This window comes from Etheostoma spectabile, unplaced genomic scaffold (assembly GCF_008692095.1).
Source record: "Etheostoma spectabile isolate EspeVRDwgs_2016 unplaced genomic scaffold, UIUC_Espe_1.0 scaffold00002224, whole genome shotgun sequence".
NCBI lineage: Eukaryota > Metazoa > Chordata > Actinopteri > Perciformes > Percidae > Etheostoma > Etheostoma spectabile.
In genome coordinates, this window is record NW_022602870.1 from 1639 (window position 1) to 23158 (window position 21520).

General features: G+C 40.8%; 1 non-coding gene across 1 annotated transcript; it reads right to left on the bottom strand.

The window, feature by feature from the left end:
- Window positions 1-1053: 1053 nt before the first annotated feature.
- On the bottom strand, window positions 1054-1126 carry trnar-ccu (transfer RNA arginine (anticodon CCU)). Its single transcript has one exon. It is a non-coding gene; the product is annotated as a tRNA-Arg (tRNA).
- Window positions 1127-21520: the final 20394 nt, after the last annotated feature.

The following is a 21520-nucleotide window of genomic DNA, read 5'->3' on the forward strand; positions in this document are numbered from 1 at the left end:
CAGCGCCTTGGACCGCTCGGTCATCCTGACTGAGCCTAGCTTCAGTAGTAGAGCTTCAGTAGGACCTGTCTCAAAATTAAATATATAAATTAAAAAACACGTCATGATATAGGAGGTTCTCAGTCATGAGAACCTGCTATATCATGACATGTCTGACGGGGCCACTACCTATACCATCCAAAGACTGAGACTGCAGCAATATGTTCAATGCCCATATATGTTTTAATGTATTCATATTTTCGTATTTTCCACAATGTTTATTCTTCTCATCGGTAGGATTGCATTTTTCTATGGCGGCATATTCCCCCTGGCCTGGTGGTATCTGGCTGCACCAGAGCACCTGGATGTCAGGCTTTAAATCCCCACCTCTGAAAAAGTGCTCTTCTTAGCCGATTATGTCTGGCCATGTCATAAATAATAGAGGCGAGGCCTCAAAACTGAGAATATATTAGGCGTGATGATTTAAATTACAATTGTTTCTAGCCGCGGCATTTCCAATGTACGATCATTCTACGCTCTGATTGGTGTGATACGAACGTTTCATGAATCTCACGTGAAGCCAGTCGTACGTTAGGTGATAATGAGGGCCATTGCTCTAAGGATGTACTTCAATACATAACTGAAGTGGACACTCTAATGAGTAGCACTATGGTGCAATCTGTTTACCTTGTCATAAGCTAAAGCCTTTTCCCAGCTAAAAGAAAAAAGGCGCTCTTCTCTGCAAAAGCACAGCTGGGAGTGCTTGAGAGTCCTTTGAGTGCAGGCCTTTTAGGCTGAGATGCTTCGGGTGTGTTAAGGTGTGAGCCCAAATAGTCGTCGAACGACAAGACAGACAGCGATCAGGTGATAGAACAGGGGTATTGATGTCCCATCCATGCAAACCGATGGATATGATCAAACCCTGTAAACCGCCTCAACCACATCACTGGAAGGCAGCTTACTACAGGATGCTGACAGGGTAGGGATGTCAATTTTTTAATCTGTCTGATTCATCCATCAACCTCTGGGTCAGAGCCTCTGACACTCATGACTTCCATTCCATCTGCTGAAAACCACCCCAGATGGGACTTGAACCCACAATCCCTGGCTTAGGAGGCCAGTGCCTTATCCATTAGGCCACCGGGGCTTTACATCCCCAGAGCATCCCCATCCCAGTTCAGGAGAATACATATACAGTTCAGGAGACGTAATGAAACGTAACCTGACCTTTGACCTCCAAAATCGAAATCAGTTCATCCGCGACTTCTAGTGGTTATGTATGCCAAATTTAAAGTGCTTCCCTCTAGGCGTCCAGAGATATTGCATTCACAATAATCGGATGGACAGACATGAGGACACACACCTTGACATTGAACCTTTGACTTCCAAAATCTCATCAATTGATTTGCGAGTTCAGATGAATGTTTTTGCAAACTTTGAAGGAACACAAACATGGGCAGTGATAGATGGTGCTGTCTATCGTTGTTTCTGAGATCAACAATACTTCTAAAGTTGAATAGCTGTTGCGTACCCGGTAATATTAGAGAAGCTCTCGATGCCACTGTAGGCGGACAATTTAGAAAATTAAGTTACTTTACACTTTAAACTGTTACTCTCCTCTGAATTACCATCTGCAAATTTCCAAGCCTCGTTGGCATGCGACCACCACTATACAGGAGGTAATCACTGGCTAGCTATGCGGAGAACCTCATACCTTTTACCAGGTTCAGGTGGTTAATGTGTATGTCAAATGAAGCTTCATTAAGCTTTCTGAACAATGTTCTTCATTTTCTGAACTTATTCACTCAGTAGTGTTTTATTATTGGTTGTGCATCTGTGATTGCCCTAGAGGTCTCTCAGTCCAGCACCTCTCCCGCTCATCTTGATAGTTTTACACTGTCCAGCATAAATCCACTGACACCATACCTCACACTCATCCCATGCATACACCATGCATACATGTATGCAACCTTTGCACACAGTCTTTTGTCTGGGCTTTTCATGGGGTCATGACAAAGCATCTAGGGTCAATTTTAGCCTTTGTGTGAGTACATATGTCTCCACATACATTGTTTTGTCTTCCAAGGTAAGACTGAAATTCATGATAACAAAAACTTTATAATCTTCACACTAAAGTTGCAAAACACCTCCAACAAAAGGCTTTTTTTTTTTTTATATGGTCACATGTAATGTTATGGTACAAAACAACATCACATGTCCTTTAGTGATCTAAAAAATCAGGCATTAACAGGTCCATGTTAGTATCGGCAACCACGTGAAACACTCCTGTAAGCGACAATCAGGCACTGCTGGATTTGGACACAGGATCTCCCGTTTACGAGTCAGTCGCTTTAACCACTAAGCTACAGCGCCTCCTGCAGCTGAGTCCGTCTTGCAAGAATACATGAGCTAGTGAAAAGGGTTCCTCCATCCATCCATCTTTGTCCAGCAGCTCCAGCAGGGGACCTCAAACCTCCTTTGCCGAGCCACATCAACCAGCTCCGACTGGGGGATCCTGAAGCGTTCCCAGGCCAGGTTGGATATGTACTCTCTCCACCTAGTTTCTGGGTCTTCCCCGAGGCCTCCTCACAGCTGGACGTGCCTGGACCAGCTCTCTACAGAGGCCCCCCGAAGCATCCTTACCCGATGCCTAACCACCTCAACTGGCTCCTTTCATCGCAAAGGAGCAGCGGCTCTACTCAAAGCCCCCACCATCCATTGGGTTAGAGATGCCAGCCCCCTCCTGAGGAAACGCATTTTGGCCGCTCTGACGTCCACTGTTCCCTCCACATGGAGCTCTTCCAGATTGTTGAGAAGCTCTAGCAGCTGGATGTGCTGCAATACAAAATGAGCTGGTGACCAGGTCAAGATACCTCCTGGGGACCTCCCTAGGGAGGTGATCCAGCCGTCCAGCTGGGAGGAGGCCCCGGGGAAGACCCAGGACTAGGTGGAGGGATTATATCTCCAACCTGGCCTGGGAACGCCTCAGGATCCCCCTGTCGCTTGGAAAAGGGAATTTTGTCCAGTCCCCTGCTGGAGCTGGTGGACGCAGAGGATGGCTGGAGCCTGTTTACTAGCTCATTGCATTCTTGCATGACAGGCACACCTGTCACAGGCGCTGTAGCTAGTGGTTAAAGCGCCTGTCTCGTAAACACAAGATCCTGGTTTAAATCCCAGCAGTGCCTAATTATCTCTTACAGATCTGCACTACAAAGAGTTTATGTTTTTGCTGTAGTGATTAACAAGCATTCATTTTGCCCAGTTGTGGCCTGTTGAGGGCAAATAAATATCAAAAGCGAAATGGATTAACACATTGTTAATGCTTTTAAACCTTGTTTTGTTGGGGCTGAACGTGGCCCAGTTGTACATCAGTACCCTGTGACACTGTCGGGGGTGTCAGGTGCATGTATGCTGACTGAGGTAAACATGAACTTTAACGGCTAAGGCACTTTGGCGCTGACTGCCTGATTTTAAACGTCTTCAATGCTGCTGTAATAAAAATTATACATTGGTTATTTGATATAGTTGACTATATCGGGATATGCAACTGAAGGAAGAATCACCTGGTTGTTATGGATACAAGAATAGGGGACCCAACTCGTAAAGATCTGCACCGCCAATAAACTGTAATTTCTCAAAATATCGTGCTTCCCTATGCCTTTGCATTTTGGATGCTTTTCTGTGGTTAAGATATGGCTACATTTACATAATATCCAAAGTGCACAATACTCTGTTCAGTTTTTTACACCACAAGTCCTCCAATATAGCCACACATCCAGACGCCATCAGAGGTAATCTCTGCACCAACAAGGTGCTGCTAAGATTTGAACCGAGGATCTCCTGTTTACTAGACAGGCACTTTAACCAACTAACCACACTCCACGAGTATCACCCTTGTTAAGTCTTAATTGCTTTTACCTTGTATAAGCTAAACTACAGTATACTGACTGGCAGTATTGGGAGTAACGGGTTTGCTCGCTTAGGCTTGGCGGATCAATCTTATCCAGTAGATAGTCTGCAAAAGAGGTATAGTACCTGGCAGTAGGGATGAGCCGAATACTCGGCTGAAACGAGTATCCGGTACGGATAAAGCACTTTTGCCGAGTACAAGTATCATACGAGTAATACGAGTCATATCCGTGCTCGGATTGAATAAGTCTCCACTGACTGTGTCTCCATTCTGTGATAGGCTAGTCACAGTGCTAGTCACAGCGCCTCTCCCCTACACTATTCTGTGATAGCTAGTCCAGCGCCCCTCCCCTACACTATTCTGTGATAGGCTAGTCCCAGCGTCCCTCCCCTACACTATTCTGTGATAGGCTAGTCCCAGCATCCCTCCCCTACACTATTCTGTGATAGGCTAGTCCCAGCGCCCCTCCCTAAACACAAAGATTCTCCTGTTGTTGTGTCCCCCCGGCCCTGCTCACACACGCAGGACACAGAGAAGTGAACGTCTCTCTTCTCAGGTCCGCGGGCTTTCCTGGTAACATTTAGGGTTTCTTCAGCTTCAGGTTTGTTTTAATACTTCGGTTCAAACTAGTACCTAGCAACCAGGAGACTTCTGGTAACGTGGGTTTTTTCAGACATAGTGCTTGGTAGAATGCGACTCGGGTTGCATCTCTGCCGTCTGAGTTTTTGTTGTTGTTGTTTTTTACTGCCTGCCGGCTCTATCCAGGTTTTTTTGAGTGTCTGAAACTTTCTTGCTGTGTTTATAAAAAAAATTAAAGGCAGTTGCGGTATAAATAAATAATATTACAAACTAAGATACACACTCAAACACATTCCAACCCCACCGCCCCCCTCTCTCTCTTTTTGCTCTCTCCTCTCTTTGCTTGTTTCTCTCTCTCTCTCTTTCTCTCTGTATCTCTTACTCCTCACAGACACACACTCACACAAACCTGGTGTGAAAGTCAAAAAGAACCCCCCCCAAAAATGATTAAAAGTTAAAAAGAAAGTTATATTATTGAGTATGAAAACTCTGTTCATTACATTTACTTAATATTGCAACCACATTGTTGTATTTATTGTTGCAAAACTTGTTATATACTGTAGGCCTATATAGTTTTTTGTTACCATGACAACACCACTGATCTGAAGCTCAATGCTGATGCTGTCACGGAAATAGTTTTCTAATCAGCAATAAATATAACTGTCTGATCCACCCATATCAATTGCATGCTTAAATAACATACGGTTAAAGCCCGCCCATTTCAAGACAACCCGACCCACTTCCGGGTTAAATCTGACCACTTCCGGAGTAGGCCCCGCCCAGTCCGTAGTACGTAACAGATAATTCATGTGGTAACAGATACAGATACAGATAATGCTGTACTCGCTCATCCCTAATAGTATATGTAAAAAATCATAAAAGTCACAGTATAATATGTCAAAAATTCGTAAAACTCATATTACAGTATGACAAAATATTCATAAAATGTCATAAAAAGTCAGAGTATAGTATGTTGAAGAATTCATAAAAAGTCATAGTATAGTATGATGAAAAATGAATAAAAAGTCATAGTATAGTATGTAGAAATATTCATAAAAGTCATAGTATAGTATGATGAAAAATGAATAATAAGTCATAGTGTAGTATGTCGAAAAATTCATAAGTCATAGTATACTTTTGGACAGCAGAGGAACATATGTCAGAAGGCTGTTTCTAGATTACAGTTTGGCTTTTAACACCATCCACCCGGGTAGGCTGATTGAGAAGCTGGCAGACCTCGGCGTCCCGATTCCCACCTGTAACTGGAGACTGGATTTCCTGATTGAAAGACCACAGGTGGTGAGGATGGGAAAGAGGGTGTCCGCGAAGCTCCTCGCCAGCACAGGGTCACCACAAGGCTGTTGCCTTAGTTCTACACTATTCAACCTGTACACATACGACTGTGTTCCCACCCAGGATAACACCATCATTCCTAAGTATGCAGATGATACTACTATCCTGGGTCTCATTAAGGGGGGGATGAGTCGGGTTACAGGAGTGTGGTAAACAACATTTGTGTCTATGGTGAGTTGAACAACTTATGCCTTAACGCAGATAAGACAAGAGAAGTAATAATGGATTTCAGGAGACCCCACCCCCTTGCAGCCCCTTATCGTCAAGGGGACTGAGGTGGAGAGGGCTGACAGCTACAAATTCCTGGACTACAGGCAACATCGGATCTGAACTGGACTGCGAACACTGTTGCCACCGTGAAGAAAGCCCAGCAGAGAGTGTACTTCATCAGGCTGCTTAGAAAAGCTGGTCTGCACTGTCGCCCTCTCACCCTCGTCTACAACGGACTGATAGAGAGCATCCTCACCACCGGCATCACTGTTTGGTACGGAAACACCACCCAGACAGAGAGGAAGGCTCTGCAAAGAGTCGTAAAGACTGCAGAGAGGATTATTAGAACAGAACTCCCCTCCATGGACACAATCTACACAAAGCGCTGCCAGAAAAGAGCAGAGAGAATTATTAGGGACACATCACATCCAGCTCACCCCCTGCTCGTACACAAAAATTGTACATATAATCTTTATTACAAAGAGAACACGGTTCTACAAGAGCTTCTTTCCAGCCGCAGTGAGACTTTTGGCCAAACTAAATGAACTATTCTTCTTAGGGTCTGTGTAATTTAACACATGTGCAATATACCTGTGCATCTTCTTTATTTATTTATAATTGTGCATTTTAATATTTTTAAGGGGCAAATGGCAATATGCAATTATATTTTTGGCCAGTTTAGGAATGCAATTTTATTTACTTTTATTTGTACTTTTTAATGGTTTTGTGCAATGTTATTCATTTATAATGTAAATGCTTTGTGTGTCTTTTTAAACTTGACTTGACTTTCTGAGCATAACCCACAAGAGTTCCTGTGTGTGAAAACATAAATGGCAAATAAAGCTCTTGATTCTTGACTTGATTCTATGTAAAAAAAAAATCATAAAAAGTCATAAACAGTCATAGTATGTCAAAAAAAATTAAAAAGTAGTAAAAGTCATAGTATGTCGAAATATTCATATACATCATTGTTTAGTATGTCGAAAAAACAAAAAAGTCATACTGTAGTATGTAGAAATATTCCTAAAAAGTCGTAGTGTAGTATGTCGTAACAAGTCCAGATTTATTGTTCTTGTTGTAAAACAAGAAGAATCTGAAGTCCTCTGGAGAATGCTGGCATTGATCCCGCTACCTCTCGCATGCTAAGCAAGCACTCACCATTTGAGCTAATTCCCCTTTTCAAAAAATGTCGTAGTATGTTGAAAAAAGTCATAGTATAATATGTAAAAATTCATAAAAGTTATAGTTAGTATGACAAAAAATCATGACAGTCAGTTTAGTATGACAAAAAATTAATAAAAGTCATACCCTGATCTGTAATTTAAGTAAGTTTTATCTTGAAGCTTTTGAGTGTTCTTTAGGTTTTTAACTATTACCGGTAATGGCTCTTTACAGTGACTATGCAAAAGAAGATCTTCACAAGTTTAGACCAGGTAAATGGTAAATGCTCAGCCCATATTCAAAACAAACCGAAACGTACTCACTTAATGCTATTACCAATTTTCTAATAATCAATGCCAGAGAAAAATGTCAAAGTGTGATTACATATTTAATAAAGTATTGGCTTTTTCCTAGCAAAGGTTTTTTTCCAATAACATTTACAAGCATACCGTTAGTTACAGTCCCTGTGTTTGTCACGATGTGGAGAGCTGATGCTTGCAGGTAGTGTGGCCGAGTGGTCTAAGGCGCTGAATTAAGGCTCCAGTCTCTCTGGAGGCATGGGTTCAAATCCCTCCACTGCTATAGGCATATGGAAGCCAACCAGTGTGGTTACAGCTATGTCATTTAGCCTGAACTGGGTGAAGTAAACCACAAGTAATTGTGATCTCCATATTGATCAAAGTATTTGTCATTATCATTTTGGCCATAACCATGCTACTAAAAGATTTTATCAAACCAGGTTGGGCAAGTAACCTTTCAGCTGACTTCTTGTAAAAAAAGTAATCAACTCAAATGAAGCTACTACTGCGATGGCTGGGATCGAACCCAGGTCAACTGCTTGGAAGGCAGCTATGCTCACCACCATACCCCATCACTTGCAATACGATGTTTACTTCAAATCTTGTAATACATCTGGGTATTGAGACTGAAAACGCTCTCTATCACTGAAAGTCCCTCCAGGGGGTCCTGTGTTATCACATTCACAACAATAGGAAGTGTGTGTATATATGTCCTAGCTCCCTTAGATAGCTCAGTTGGTAGAGCGGAGGACTGTAGAGGCATAAAGCTGATATCCTTAGGTTGCTGGTTCAAATCTGGCTCGAAGACTTTCCCTTCAGGGATCAATCAGGAATTTCTGATTCTGATGTAGAGCTGGACAGACGACCCAAAAGCATAATACTTCTTACCAAGTCATAACATGAAACAAAAAAAAGAGGTGGGCTAGATATGAGCGCAGGAATCCTCTTATATTCATGAAACGTTCGTATCACGCCAATCAGAACGTAAGAATGATAATGACATTGATAAATGCAGCGGCTGGATTTGCTCCATCACATTCAATAAATAAACACAATTATTCAATCCATGCCTCCCCTTCTATGCAAAGTAGTCTCATCCAGGACCTATCACACCACAAGCGAGAATCATAAACCTAGACCAATGATCAAGGAGAGTCATGTCCTACTTCACTGTTAAAAAGGATTTGGGCTTTTAGCCAGAGGGACTATTTTTAACAAGCTGAGAGAACTTATTGCCTATTACAACAAAGTAAGAAGAGTAACCACAACTACAACTTGAAAAAAGCGCGAAAGCTCATAAAAAACTTATAAGAATCCATTCAGTTCACTTCAGAAAATAGGTCAAGGTGGGCATTTCAACCAACACGCATGCGCCTGCAGTGACGTCACGCGCAGCGTTGAACTCTGAAAATCTGAGCCGACCGCCATCTTTTTTCCTCGGAGCGGAGCCGTCCAAGTAAGTACATTTAAAATTGTTTTAGCTTAATTATTCATCTGTTGGTAATGTGCATTGGTCATCTAATGTCTCTCCGTTTCAAATCCCGTCAACATAACCTGCGATGAATATTTCATGTTCGTTTTTTGGAAATGCTGAAGCATGTAACATCAGCTAGCTAGCGCTAGCTGGCTAAGCTAGCGCCGGAGTGTCACGGCAAGTATTTAATGTAGCTCTGGTTGAGCCTCATTCGACTGTAACAAGTATTCGGCACCAATAAAATAACGCTACTTTTATACGAGTGAAACGGTGCGAGACTTGTCGTCTTTACTATGAAAAATGTGTGAACAGTAAAATCGATATGTCCGGGTCCACCCGCCAATTTACGTGACGTCGCGACCTGCACAAGAAGCTTTGTTCGCAATCAATCAATCTGGTACAGCTTTGACCAGACAGCGAGATAACAGAGCAGCTCATGGTCCGTGGGGAAGAGGAGTGGAAAAATACGGTACACCGCCGTAGTGTACGGACTATATATATATATTTATGTAGAGTAGATGCTGTATAAACACGTAGTGATAGGGGATTGTTTTTACTGCATAGTGATATGTGTGCCGTTAAACTCGCGCAGCAGTGGGGGTGAACGGTCACGCTGGCCGCCAGCTCGAGATCAGACGTGGGTTTGTTGGCCAATGGGAAAGGAGCCCTATGCCGTTTGAAATCGTGTCGACCCAGGACCGAAGGGATTGTGTATGACCCAAAACGGCACCTCTGGTTCATATTTCAATCATTTAATAAACATAAAAGACGGAAAGCTAAAACGATAGATAACTCCAGGTCAAAATAGTCTAATATGATCACAGATAGTCTGTAACCGTTCTACATAGAAGAATGGCGTCACTGTTTTGAGATTTGGCATACATTTAAGTCTTTTTTTTTTTGTTGAAAAAATGTAAATATTGTAAATAGTCCTTTTGAGTTATAATGTTCATTATGTTCATTTTTGCACTGGATGACTCCAATTATATAGGACAACTGTTTTAGGCAATTATTAAATAAAATAAATATTTGATACAACATGAAAAATATTTATGCAATCAAGCCAGTTTTGCTGATAACTTATGTTTTTTTTCCCCCCTTTCTTTGTTTTCTGTACAGGGTTACAACACTTCAGTGTAGGCTGTGCTGTTTGTGGCAACTGCCCCTCAATGAGGTGGTCCTGCAAGTGTTGCAATTTCTCCTCGCCGAACCAACGCACACTAATTGTCCATTATAAGCTGAAGCACTGTCATCAGGCAAGAAACTGTCCTCTTCCCTGTGTCCATGCAGACTGTGTGTGCTCCTTCAGGACAGAATCATCTCTGAAAAAACATTTAACAAGAGACCATAGTCAAGCCCGTTCAAAGCAGGTGACTGCAAGGTTAAATTGTGAACTGTGCAATTTTTCAGAGACTTGTAGTGATTCACAGTATTTTGCACATTTGAAAATACACATACACAATAAGGAAACTGTTAAATGTCCGTATAAAGAATGTAGTTTTCAGTCAAGTGTGTACAGTACTTTTCGTGCACATAAGAGTAAGAAACATCACCTCTATACTGTTGACAATTTTCGAGAAAACCTGTATCAAACCTTCATTCAGGGCACTTTAAACTGTGAAAGTACAAACTTTGAGACACACTCAGACGATCTAGACTTAACAGATTATTTCATAGAGGATCTAGACCTGCATGATTTACTTCAACACAAAGTTGCATCTCTCTTACTGCGTATGCAAACACATTTGCATGTGTCTAAAACAACAACTCAGGAAATAATAGATGAGCTTTGTAGTATTAGCTCAGTTGTAGAAGAGTGCACACCAAAAATAATTGAAAGTGTACTGATCAACCATAATTGTGCAGTGAACAGTGCAGTCACTGCTGCTATAACAGAGATAGTTAAAAAAGTTAACCCCCTAAGTTTCCTGTCAAAAGACGGGCCTTTTGGTTCTGAATACAAAAGAGAAACTTTTTACAAGAAAAATTTTAAAGTGATTGAGCCGATTGAATATGTTTAGATGCATCTTCAAGACGGAAATTTGTTTATATTCCGGTTTGAAAGTCCTGACAGAGCTGTTAAATCGCAGTGATGTGATAGATAAAGTCTTGGAGACAGGACATATTGAAACAGTTGAACACTTGTCTCAGTACAAAACATACAGAGACGGTCTATATTACAAAGACAATATTTTGCTATCGTCAAAAGATCTTAGCATTGCCCTAGGACTGTATATAGACGACTTTGAAGTGTGCAACCCACTAGGAACATCAAAAAAAAAAACAAGATCTGTGCAGTTTATTGGGTCATTTCAAATTTACCTATACGATATAGATCATCTGTACAGTCAATCTACCTTGCATGTCTGTGTCATAGCAATGATGAAGAAATATGGGTATGGAGCCATTCTTGAACCACTGATAAAAGACCTTGAAGTACTTGAGCAGCAAGGATTATATGTTCAGAAATTGGGAACAACTGTTAGAGGTACTGTGCTGTATGTGTCTGCAGACAACTTGGGGGCCCATTCACTTGCTGGGTTTCATGAGAATTTTAATGTCGACAAATTTTGCCGTTTTTGTTTAGCTAGTCGGCAAGATATTGACATTCACGAGGTAAAGGAGAGAGTATTTCCACTCCGGACAGTTGAATCTCACAAACAGGACCTTCTGGAATTAAAAAGACATCAGTTTGTTTCTGTGAATGGAGTAAAGAGTGACTGTGTTCTCGATAGACTTTCTCATTTCCACACAGTCCAGGGCTTCCCCCCAGATTTTATGCACGACCTTTTTGAAGGAATAGTGCCACGGGAATTAAGTCTATGCATAAAGTCTCTGATATCCAAACGCTACTTTACAATTGATGAGCTGAATTCCATAATTGAATCCTTCCCTTTCAAGTTTACAGATAAAACCAACAGACCTAATCCAATTTCAAAGTCTTTTGCATCAAAAAAATCTATTGGTGGGAATTGCCACGAAAACTGGACACTATTGAGACTTCTGCCTCTAATGATCGGTCACATTATACCAGAAGATGACAAAGTTTGGGGGATTCTATTAGATCTGAAAGAAATAGTAGAGCTTCTAGCTAGTGGACATTTTTCAGAAGAGACATTGGCATACTTGGAGTGTAAAATCTCCGATCATAGGTGCCTATTAAAAGAGGTGTTTCCTGATTTCCACCTCCTGCCCAAGCACCACTTCTTAGAACATTATCCTGAACTGATTCGGAGATTTGGTCCCCTAGTTGATTTCTGGACCATTAGATTTGAAGCTAAGCACAGCTTTTTTAAAAGGTTGGTGCATGATTCTCACAATTTCAGAAACATATTGCTCACTCTATCAACAAAACACCAGCTTACTTTAGCTTACCATCTAGATTGCCAAGTCTTTTCAGACCTGATCTGGAAGTTGGACATACTGCAGTTGTTTCACACCTGATGCACTTGAGCACTCCATGAGGCGGGCTGTAGAGCTAAAATTTGGAAACATAAGTCTATTGTCTCTTGCAACCAATGCCTGCCTGTATGGCACCAAGTATTCAGAGGGTATGTTTCTGTCCGTGGGGCACACCACTGGCCTGCCTGACTTTGGGAAGCTGGTTAAAATTGTAGTTGTGTCCAGCAAAGTGTCCTTCCTCATAGAACCATACCATGCATGGTACATGGAGCACCTGCGCAGTTATGAGTTGATGAAAAAACAGTCTTCTGAACTGGTGATTGTGGAATTACACGAACTAAATGGATATCAACCCTTGTATCCATACACAAAAGCAGGGAAACTGATGGTGACATCAAAAGTTTTTTGCTTCATTAAGGTATAGTTGGGCTGTTATTTTACTTTTTAAATGGTGTGTTCTTCTTCTTACTCTGAAAAACATGCAGTATGTCCATGAACGTAAAACAGGTTTTAAACAGAAGAAAATGTGTATGTATGCATGTTCATGGTTAATAATGTTTATTGTTCATTTTGTTTTTTCTTACATTCTTTTTTTCTTCATCGCCAGAGAAGTCCTGAGAGTTTCAAAGTCGCAAGAAGATGCTGTTGCGTGTGATCGTTCAGCAAAGGACATTAGAAAGCTCCGCTTGGACTCAGTTCCAGATTCCGTTGATGCCTGAAACGGGTGTTGAAAAACAAACTGCAGTTACACTCTTCATTTGACCTTCAATATGAAGATGAGGATTTCAAAGACTTCTGTAACCTCACGTGTGTTGACGATCTACCAAAGGACAAGGTGACATTGCAAGTCATTTTCTGCCCTGTCTCTTCAGACTCAAGTTTGGACACTTTTGGCTCTGCTGTACCATCGTCTCCGGCAGCATCTTCTTCAGCTCAAACATCATCTCCTACGACATCTTCTTCATTAAGCAGCCAAACAGAGCTTTGCAGGTCAGCGTTCACAGCAATGGCCAGCTCATTTTCACATTCCCACCTTCTCATATGATGTTGAGCTGAGGCTCAGCAGGGTAATGATGCTTTTAGAGAAAGTGGAGCACTTCTATCCATTTCAAGGGACATGAAGTCTGAGATTCTGCTCAAACTTGTTGAAAAAAATATTCATTCATGACCTACCCTACACTTGAACATTTTGGATGTGTAGCCAAGGCACTCGTTGAAAAACACCCTTGCCTTACAGAACCTGGCTCCACATGTGGATGGTATGGATGGAAACACAGCATAAAGTTCAAGATGGGCAATTACAGACAGAAATTGAAAAATTTGGGCTGCCGAGAACTGGAGGTTAATTCTGAGAAAGAGGTGCTGGGGACACACGAGGGAAGAGAAACAAAGTGAAGAAACCTCGACGGTCTGAAACAATTTTCTTCCAGATCTCCCCCAGGGAAGAGACAGCCGAAGTCTTGAAGAAGATAGAGAAAAGATGGTCCAGGAGATGAGAAAAACAACCCCAAACCTGGCCTACATTGATGATGCAATGAATGCCACATACGCACTGAGAAGACAGGAGATCGTTGAAGAGGAGCCACCTGTGGCCGAAATGAGAGTCAGATGGCCAGCCCTTTTTACTGAAAGACAGGTAAAATTTGTAAAAAAAATGACTTGGTCATAGCATAGTAGTAATGTTGTGTTGTGTATGTTGCAGGGCTCGATGCTAACATTCCTTCCATTGAGTACATGTGCTCCTAAAGTAAAATATTGGGAGTAGAATTAAAAATTGTTTAACACATTTATGTAACACTTTATGATTGTAAGGGGTCAAAAGTGACCCATTTTTACATAACAGTAAAAACACACAACAATTACTGTATACCTGTAATTTGACTTCTGATGTGACCCAGAATATACAAACATGAAACTATTTCATCTTTTTTAATCAACAGACACAAGCAATAACTTGCACTGTCATGACTAACACAATATTTGACACATTAAACATGAATTGATCTTTTCTGTAGGCCACTCCTATATATTGATATTAAATAATGCTTTAACTCATATGAATTATATATTTTAACTACTAAAATCATAGTAGTACATAACTTACAGCCTTGTTACTTAGCATGTATGAATTATTATGACAACATAACAAAGCACTGACATGTCAGTCTGATGTAAACATTAACAAAATTCAATAACCTGCCACACAAGCCATTCTGCCAGTCTGAGGACACAGATTGTTGAAGTTAACAATAATGAAATATGCACCATGAGACAAGTCTCCACTGTTATCAAATGTGAAAATTTAGGTGACTTTCAGCTAAAACTAAAACTGTCATGTTACTTCTCCACATAGATCATCAAGGAATTCACCAGACTCATGTCAATGGACATCAATAAGTTCTATGAGGGTCTGGACAGCCATCTGCATAAACTTCTTCAGTTATCCGGTTGAAGCGCTTCGAGGAAGTTCAAGAAATGACATCCTTAATGGAGAGTCTCGACAAGGATGTAAGTGCATAGTTGTTTGTGGGGTTGCAACCCCACTGAGGAGTGGGACCGAGATGTAGATTATGACAGACAGTAACCTTCTCTAATTAATGTGATTGGATAGGCACTTGATAAAGATTGAATAAGAACATATCTCTGTTAGATGGAGGACATGGAGAGAGAGATGCTGGGTTTGTTGAATAAAATCTGTCAGTGAGGTCAGTTTAAGTTGCCTCTCTGGACTGAAGCTCAGTTTCCGTCATTTGAGGGTTGACAAAAATCAGTTTTGAAATACACTGAATTCGCGTATCGTGTTTTTGCAGGCATCAAACCAAAGGAAGAGAGCAGCAGCTTTGCAGGGGCTGCCATGGTACGTGAAGGAAAACCCTTCTACATTGATGAAGAGATGTGAGGTAAGCAGCAAAATGTTGTTCAATTATACAAAAACAAGTTCACAATGGGCATGGTTATACATCATTTCAGGCATCCTCTGTGTAGATATAGCAAAACATGTCTAAAGCACAGGCCCCTTTTTGTTGTTTGTTTTGCATGAAGCCAACAGATCCTGGAGAGGACGTCATCAAGGGAATGGTGATTGGAATCCTTTTGGTTGTTGAAGATGTGAAGGAGCCCCTTCCAGTTTCCTACAACGATGTTGCCATCGTCATTGAGGAAAAGATTGTCATGCGTCATCTTAGTGATGTACCCAACGCTTTTGTGAACCTGATGGGCCTGCTGTACATGCTGAACCTTGACTATCCAAAAGACACAAAATATACTTTTGAGGTGATTCAGCGCCTGTTCATGGGAATCGGGTCTGAGATGTGCACTCCCAGGGTCCACTCTTTAAAGAATAAACTGCTCAGTTAGAGTGATGGTTTAGGAGGATGTTTCTGCATTTGGCCCTGAGTAAGTGTTCTAGTTTTTTTTCCAATTTCTTTTCCACTATGTTGTAAGAAGAAAAGAAATGTAAAGCCCTTCTGTGGGCCACAACAGTTTTTTACGTTTTCATGTTTTAACATGCAGACACTAATTTGTATTTTATGTTATAATGAAAACATGAACAGAGTGGAGATTTCAGTTCATTTTCTTGCAACAATGCTGAACACTCAAAAGTTGGACTTGTTGGGTTTTTTATTAAAGTCCTTATTGAACTGTCTTTTCAGCAGATTTTTCATGTGTTAATATTTAAGTTTGACTGGCCAATTCTCATGAGATACTTTGCAGATATTAGTTTGCTTAAATAGTGAAATTTAGCAATGTCTGTAACTCAAGTAACTTGGCAATAGAGCAGTTAAAAGAATGTAGCTCAAGCTTAATAAAATAAGTTCAACCAACATTCTTATAGTTCTCTTAATTAATGTTTTCCAGTCCACATTGCTCGATATAGAAAGTTCAGTCAACAAATCGCGAGTTGTATCAATTATTCAATCCATGTTGAGTAAACTCTATTCCAGTTGTGGCAACTTGATGAAATAAATTCAACCAACATCTCAAAGTTATCGCTTGTTATATGCTTGCTGTATGAACTCGTGTTTTGAAGTGTAATGACCTTGATGCTATAAGTTGACTCAAATTAACTCAGTCAAAGCAACAAGATGACTTTACGTAGTTAAGTTGAGTCAACTAATCTTTTTTTACAGTGTATGGGCTGTACTGCACCGCCTTCCTCTTTTTTTCATGTTATTCATTATTTGAAATTTATCTGACAACTATGAAGCAAACTTAGCAAAGAACTGCTAAGTTCTTTATTCCCAATATCAACTCTCAGACATTAGTTCCAAAATAAAACACTAGTTGTCAGAAATGGGATTTGAACCCACGCCTCCAGTGGAGACTACGACCTGAATACAGCGCCTTGGACCGCTCAGCCATCCTGACTAATCCAGCAGATTTTCAGTAGGCCCTGTCTCAAAATTATAATATAGTAATTAAACATGTCATGATATAGTAGGTTCTCAGTAATCCATGTCATAGTTAACAAGGGAAGGTTTCTTAACTGTCAGTCCAAATATATGGGCGTTCATGGAGACATGGAAGAAAGTCACCAGGGTGGCAATGTGCTTGACAATGGCAATACATTACGAGGGATGTGAAGGCAATGTGCAATACAGGCTAAATCCTATGGTGGGAATCAAGATCCACCAATGTCTCTGTCCACAATGTCCACCTGAATCCAGAAATGTCCCTGCCAGATGGGAAATAGACTGACAATTGGGTCACATTGTGCAGTTATGGGCACCCAGATAGCTCAGTGGGTTGAGCGTTTGCCCATGTACAGAGGCTTGCTCCTCGACGTGGCGGGCCTGGGTTTAGATCCGGCCTGCGGCCCCTTTGCTGCATTCACTCCCCCTCTCTCTCTCCCCCTTTCACACATTTTCGTCTGTCTAATAAAGTGAAAAACCCTGAAAAAATAACTTTAAAAAACAAACATTGTGCAGTTATCTTCAAAATGTCCAACTGAGTCCACAGATATACATGCCTGATGGGAAATAAACTGATAACTGTCTTCATGGTCTAAACGTGTCAAATATTGCCTTACAATGCCAACATTGAGTCCAGATGTGTCCGTTGTGGTTCCTGATCCATGCTATTACCCCAAAAGTTCACAACTAGGCCGAGGGCAACTGGACTTGGTGAAAGGTCCTCCGCAGAAGTTTTGTCTCTCATCCAAGAGACTTCTTTAGTTGTTTTTTACACAGAAAGGGTTGGACACAGTGCCCCCTCCCCCACCCCATATCTGACAATTGAAAGCTGTGGGGAAGGGGGTTCCAAAGCTAATAGGCCATTCAACAAGCAATTCTGATGCACTATACTGGCCATTCAGGATGAGCACTGTAAACTCTGACTGCAGCAACACAAGTTCAAATTTCAGTGATACCTAATTTTTATGGTGATTGTGAGACTGAATGCAAAGTGTATATCCCCCATGTAACTCAAAGCCTATCACTTCCAGTCAATACTGTCAAATTTGGAGCTCCTTTAATTACATTAACAACCAGGTGACTCCTCAACATGCCCCCACTAATGTACTGTTTACAGTCTAAATGGCCAAGGACATTAAACCTGTTAGCTTACTTTAAACTAGATGTGGAAAGTTGAAAGGTTGATCTTTTTCACCGGTGCTGTGGCTTAAAAACAGGTTCCACTGAGATTTGAACTCAGATTGCTGGAGTCCAGAATGCTAACCATTACACCATGGAACCTTTAAACTTGCTAAAAAGGTTTTCTATGCAGTTTATTTCATAATCCACATGTGTGACATTAAAGGCACACAAAAATAACAACAAAGATGAAAAAGCAACAATTACTGGCCACTTAAGTCTATTTTCCAGTCTGTTGATGTCTAACAAGTGTCTGTTGCTGCAAGTGTCTGACGTGAAATGTCTCCACCTGCTGTAGAGTAAACTTAATGGCATGTCAAGTTTATTTCGTCCATAAAAATGGAAACTACAGTGCTCATACCCGCCGTAACACCCATAAAAACCAGAGTATAATACAACAAATATACTACAGTGCAAGTACATAAATATGGTAAAATAGAAACTGTAAAAAATGTACGGGGAGGCTGTGGCTCAGTGGTAGAGTGGTTGCCTGCCAATAGGAAGGTTGGTGGTTTGATCCCCGCCCCTGCAGTCATTGTCGAAGTGTCCTTGGGCAAAACACTGAATGTAGAAAGAAAAACCTGCCCCCGGTGCCGCGCATCGGAGTGTGAATGTGTATGAATGTTTATCAGTATGGCAGCCCCGGCCACAGTGTATGAATGTGTGTGAATGGTGAATGTTTCCTGTAGATGTAAAAGTGCTTTGAGCAGTTGTTAAGACTGGAAAAGCGCTATATAAATACAGGACATTTAAAGTGCTAGTTTTGCTGTCTGATAGTCTGAGGTATAAAAGAGAGAGCATACCTCTTAGTTTGTGTCACAGGAGGTCTTAGTCTACCACTACGTTCTATAACCCTACCAGTCAGATTACCACAGGAGGTAATATCTGTTGCAGCTCTTTCAAAGACTCTACCATAATACCTGCTGGAGATGCCAGGTCCTCATACATGTAAAGCATGCACTGAGGGTTAGATTTTCGGATTTCTTTTACTTTTTTCGAGATAGACATAGACTTATCTTTATTAATCCTTTTGGGATGACTCCCGCAAGGAAATTGAAATATCACTGAAAAAAAGAAGAAACCTGGGTAAAACATGTAATGTTAATGTTGTATATGGCTTCACAACCTGTAAATGCAACTGTGGTGGCTGGAAATCAAACCTGGGCAAAATGATTGCACTGCTACGGTATAAATCATAGTCAAAAAGTAACACACCTTTTGCCTTTCTGCTGGACAATACAACGTTCACTGCAAATCTTGTAACTCAGACTGAAAATAAATGTTAAGAAATACATTCATGGAGACGTGTGGCTTCCTGTACCTATGAGATAACACAACATTGTTAATGAAGGCACATCTCCGTTTTTTTATACTGTGATGAGTCATTGGTGTGCTAGCACCCTTAAAGATTGCCTTTTGTTAGGGAGGGACATCACTGATGCAGTCTGGGACTGCGCTCAGACTAGAGTAAATGGCACTTCATCCTGTGCCCGTCTTAGCTTGATACAGTTCAAGGTTTTTCACAGAATTTACTACACAAAATCCAAACTATCAAGAATTTATTCTGACATTCAAGATAGGTGTTAGCGCTGCAATTCTACACCAGCAGATATGTCGCATATGTTTTGGACCTGTTCTAAACTAAGAGATTTTTGGTCCTATGTCTGCAACATTTTGAATGATGCTTTTGATACCAAAGTGAAACCCTCTGCAGACATGGCCATCTTTGGAGTCTTGATTAATGAGATCTTGTTGCCCACTGATAAGAAGAATGCTTTTGCTTTTGCGTCTTTGTTAGCCCGTAGAAGAATAGCTTTACAGTGGAAATCTCCTGATCCACCTAAAGGGTCTGTCTGGCTCAGTGAACTAATGTTTTTCTTGAAATTAGAAAAAATTAAGTACTTCACCAGAGGTTCAATTAGTAAATTTCACAAAATATGGGACCCGTTGATTTTGTATTTTGATAAGCTCAATACTCTCCCGTAAGACAACAGGGCCCTGATGTGTTTTTTTCTTTTTTCTTTTTTCAACCATGTGTAGCTACAGGCATGTATAATGTAAGAGTGTTGAGTGCCCCCCCCCCCCCTTTTCTTTCTCCTTTTTTTCTTTTTTTTTTCTCATTATTATGTACTTATTTTCATTATCGTTATTATTATTATCCTTAATTATTTTAATGGCAGTAAGTGGTTGTTGTGGGTGGGTGGATGGGATTTGATTGACAAAGTAATGTTAAACCAATTCAAGATATTCTATTTATATGCATCCTATACAGTGTTACCTTTCTTGAATAAAAATATTGTTTAAAAAAAAAAAAGATTGCCTTTTGTTGTCTCAATCGCAGAAATAACCACAGAATCACAACTTCCATTCATGTGCTTGTGCCAGTATTCAACCACCTGAAAGTCACTGTATTTCCAGCATCAGTTGTGTTTTTAAAACACCTGCCCCGTGGGAGGATTGAACTCACGACCTTCAGATTATGAGACTGACGCGCTGCCTACTGTGCCAACGAGCCTATGAAAACACTTTCGATGGTTGGGAAAATTTCGTAAAAACTAACAATTTGGTCTTCAATCTTAATAAAAGCAATGTATGTGGAGACCTATGCACTCCACATACATTGCCGAACTTTGCGTAGGAATCGGCGTACGCCCGTCCTACGCCGGTTTTAGGTCGTATACACGTTTCAGAAATGAGGTTCAATGTGAGCACAATAAAGATTTCTTGAAGAAAGGTTTGTACTTTAAAGTTCTAGTTTTATTCCAATTCTTCTGGTCACACTTGGTACTATTTCATAACTTTTGTCTGTAGTTCTCTATTGTGTCAGGGCTTAACTCTGTCCCCCCCGCCTCTTTTTTTGTTTCTTGTTATGTCTTGGCAAGAAGTATTATGCTTTTGGGTCGTCTGTCCATCCGTCAGGCCAAAGAAACAGATACCAGCATGTAACTTTGCAAATCAGTGGCTCACCATGGCCGCCATCAAAGATGCCATTTGGACTTCCAGAAACTTTCTGGTAAGAAAGCACATGCAGATCCCCTTCCCTCAAAACCTGAATCACAGATTTTCCAGCACCTGGACTTGATCCGACTGGGAATATGCCAAAGAGATGTTCACAAGTTCAGCCGAGGTAAATACTCGGCCCACATTCACACAGACCTAAAACTACTCATTTAATGCTGGTTACCATTTTCTAAAATAAACAATGTCAGAGCAAAATTGCAAAGAGAGAAGGGTGTTGATAAAAAATTTTAATAAGGTATTGGCTCATTATTGCCAACCCGATATCATGAAGACAGAGACAGATCCTTTTATTCCTCCTTATTTCTTGTTGGAGAACAGAAGAACTCAGTTTTGTTTTTATTTTTCTGTTTGCATCAGTTTTCAAACCCGAGCACCTTATTTAGGTTTTGTTGCATGCATGTTTTACTTTGAAAGAGTGTAAAACAACTTCCTAATAAAACAGGTTGAACTATCTGAGGTTTATTCATAAAGTGTGTGTGCGTGTGAGTGTGCTTGTTTGTGTGCGTGTGCTTGTGTGTGTGTGTGTCAAAAAAAACAGTGA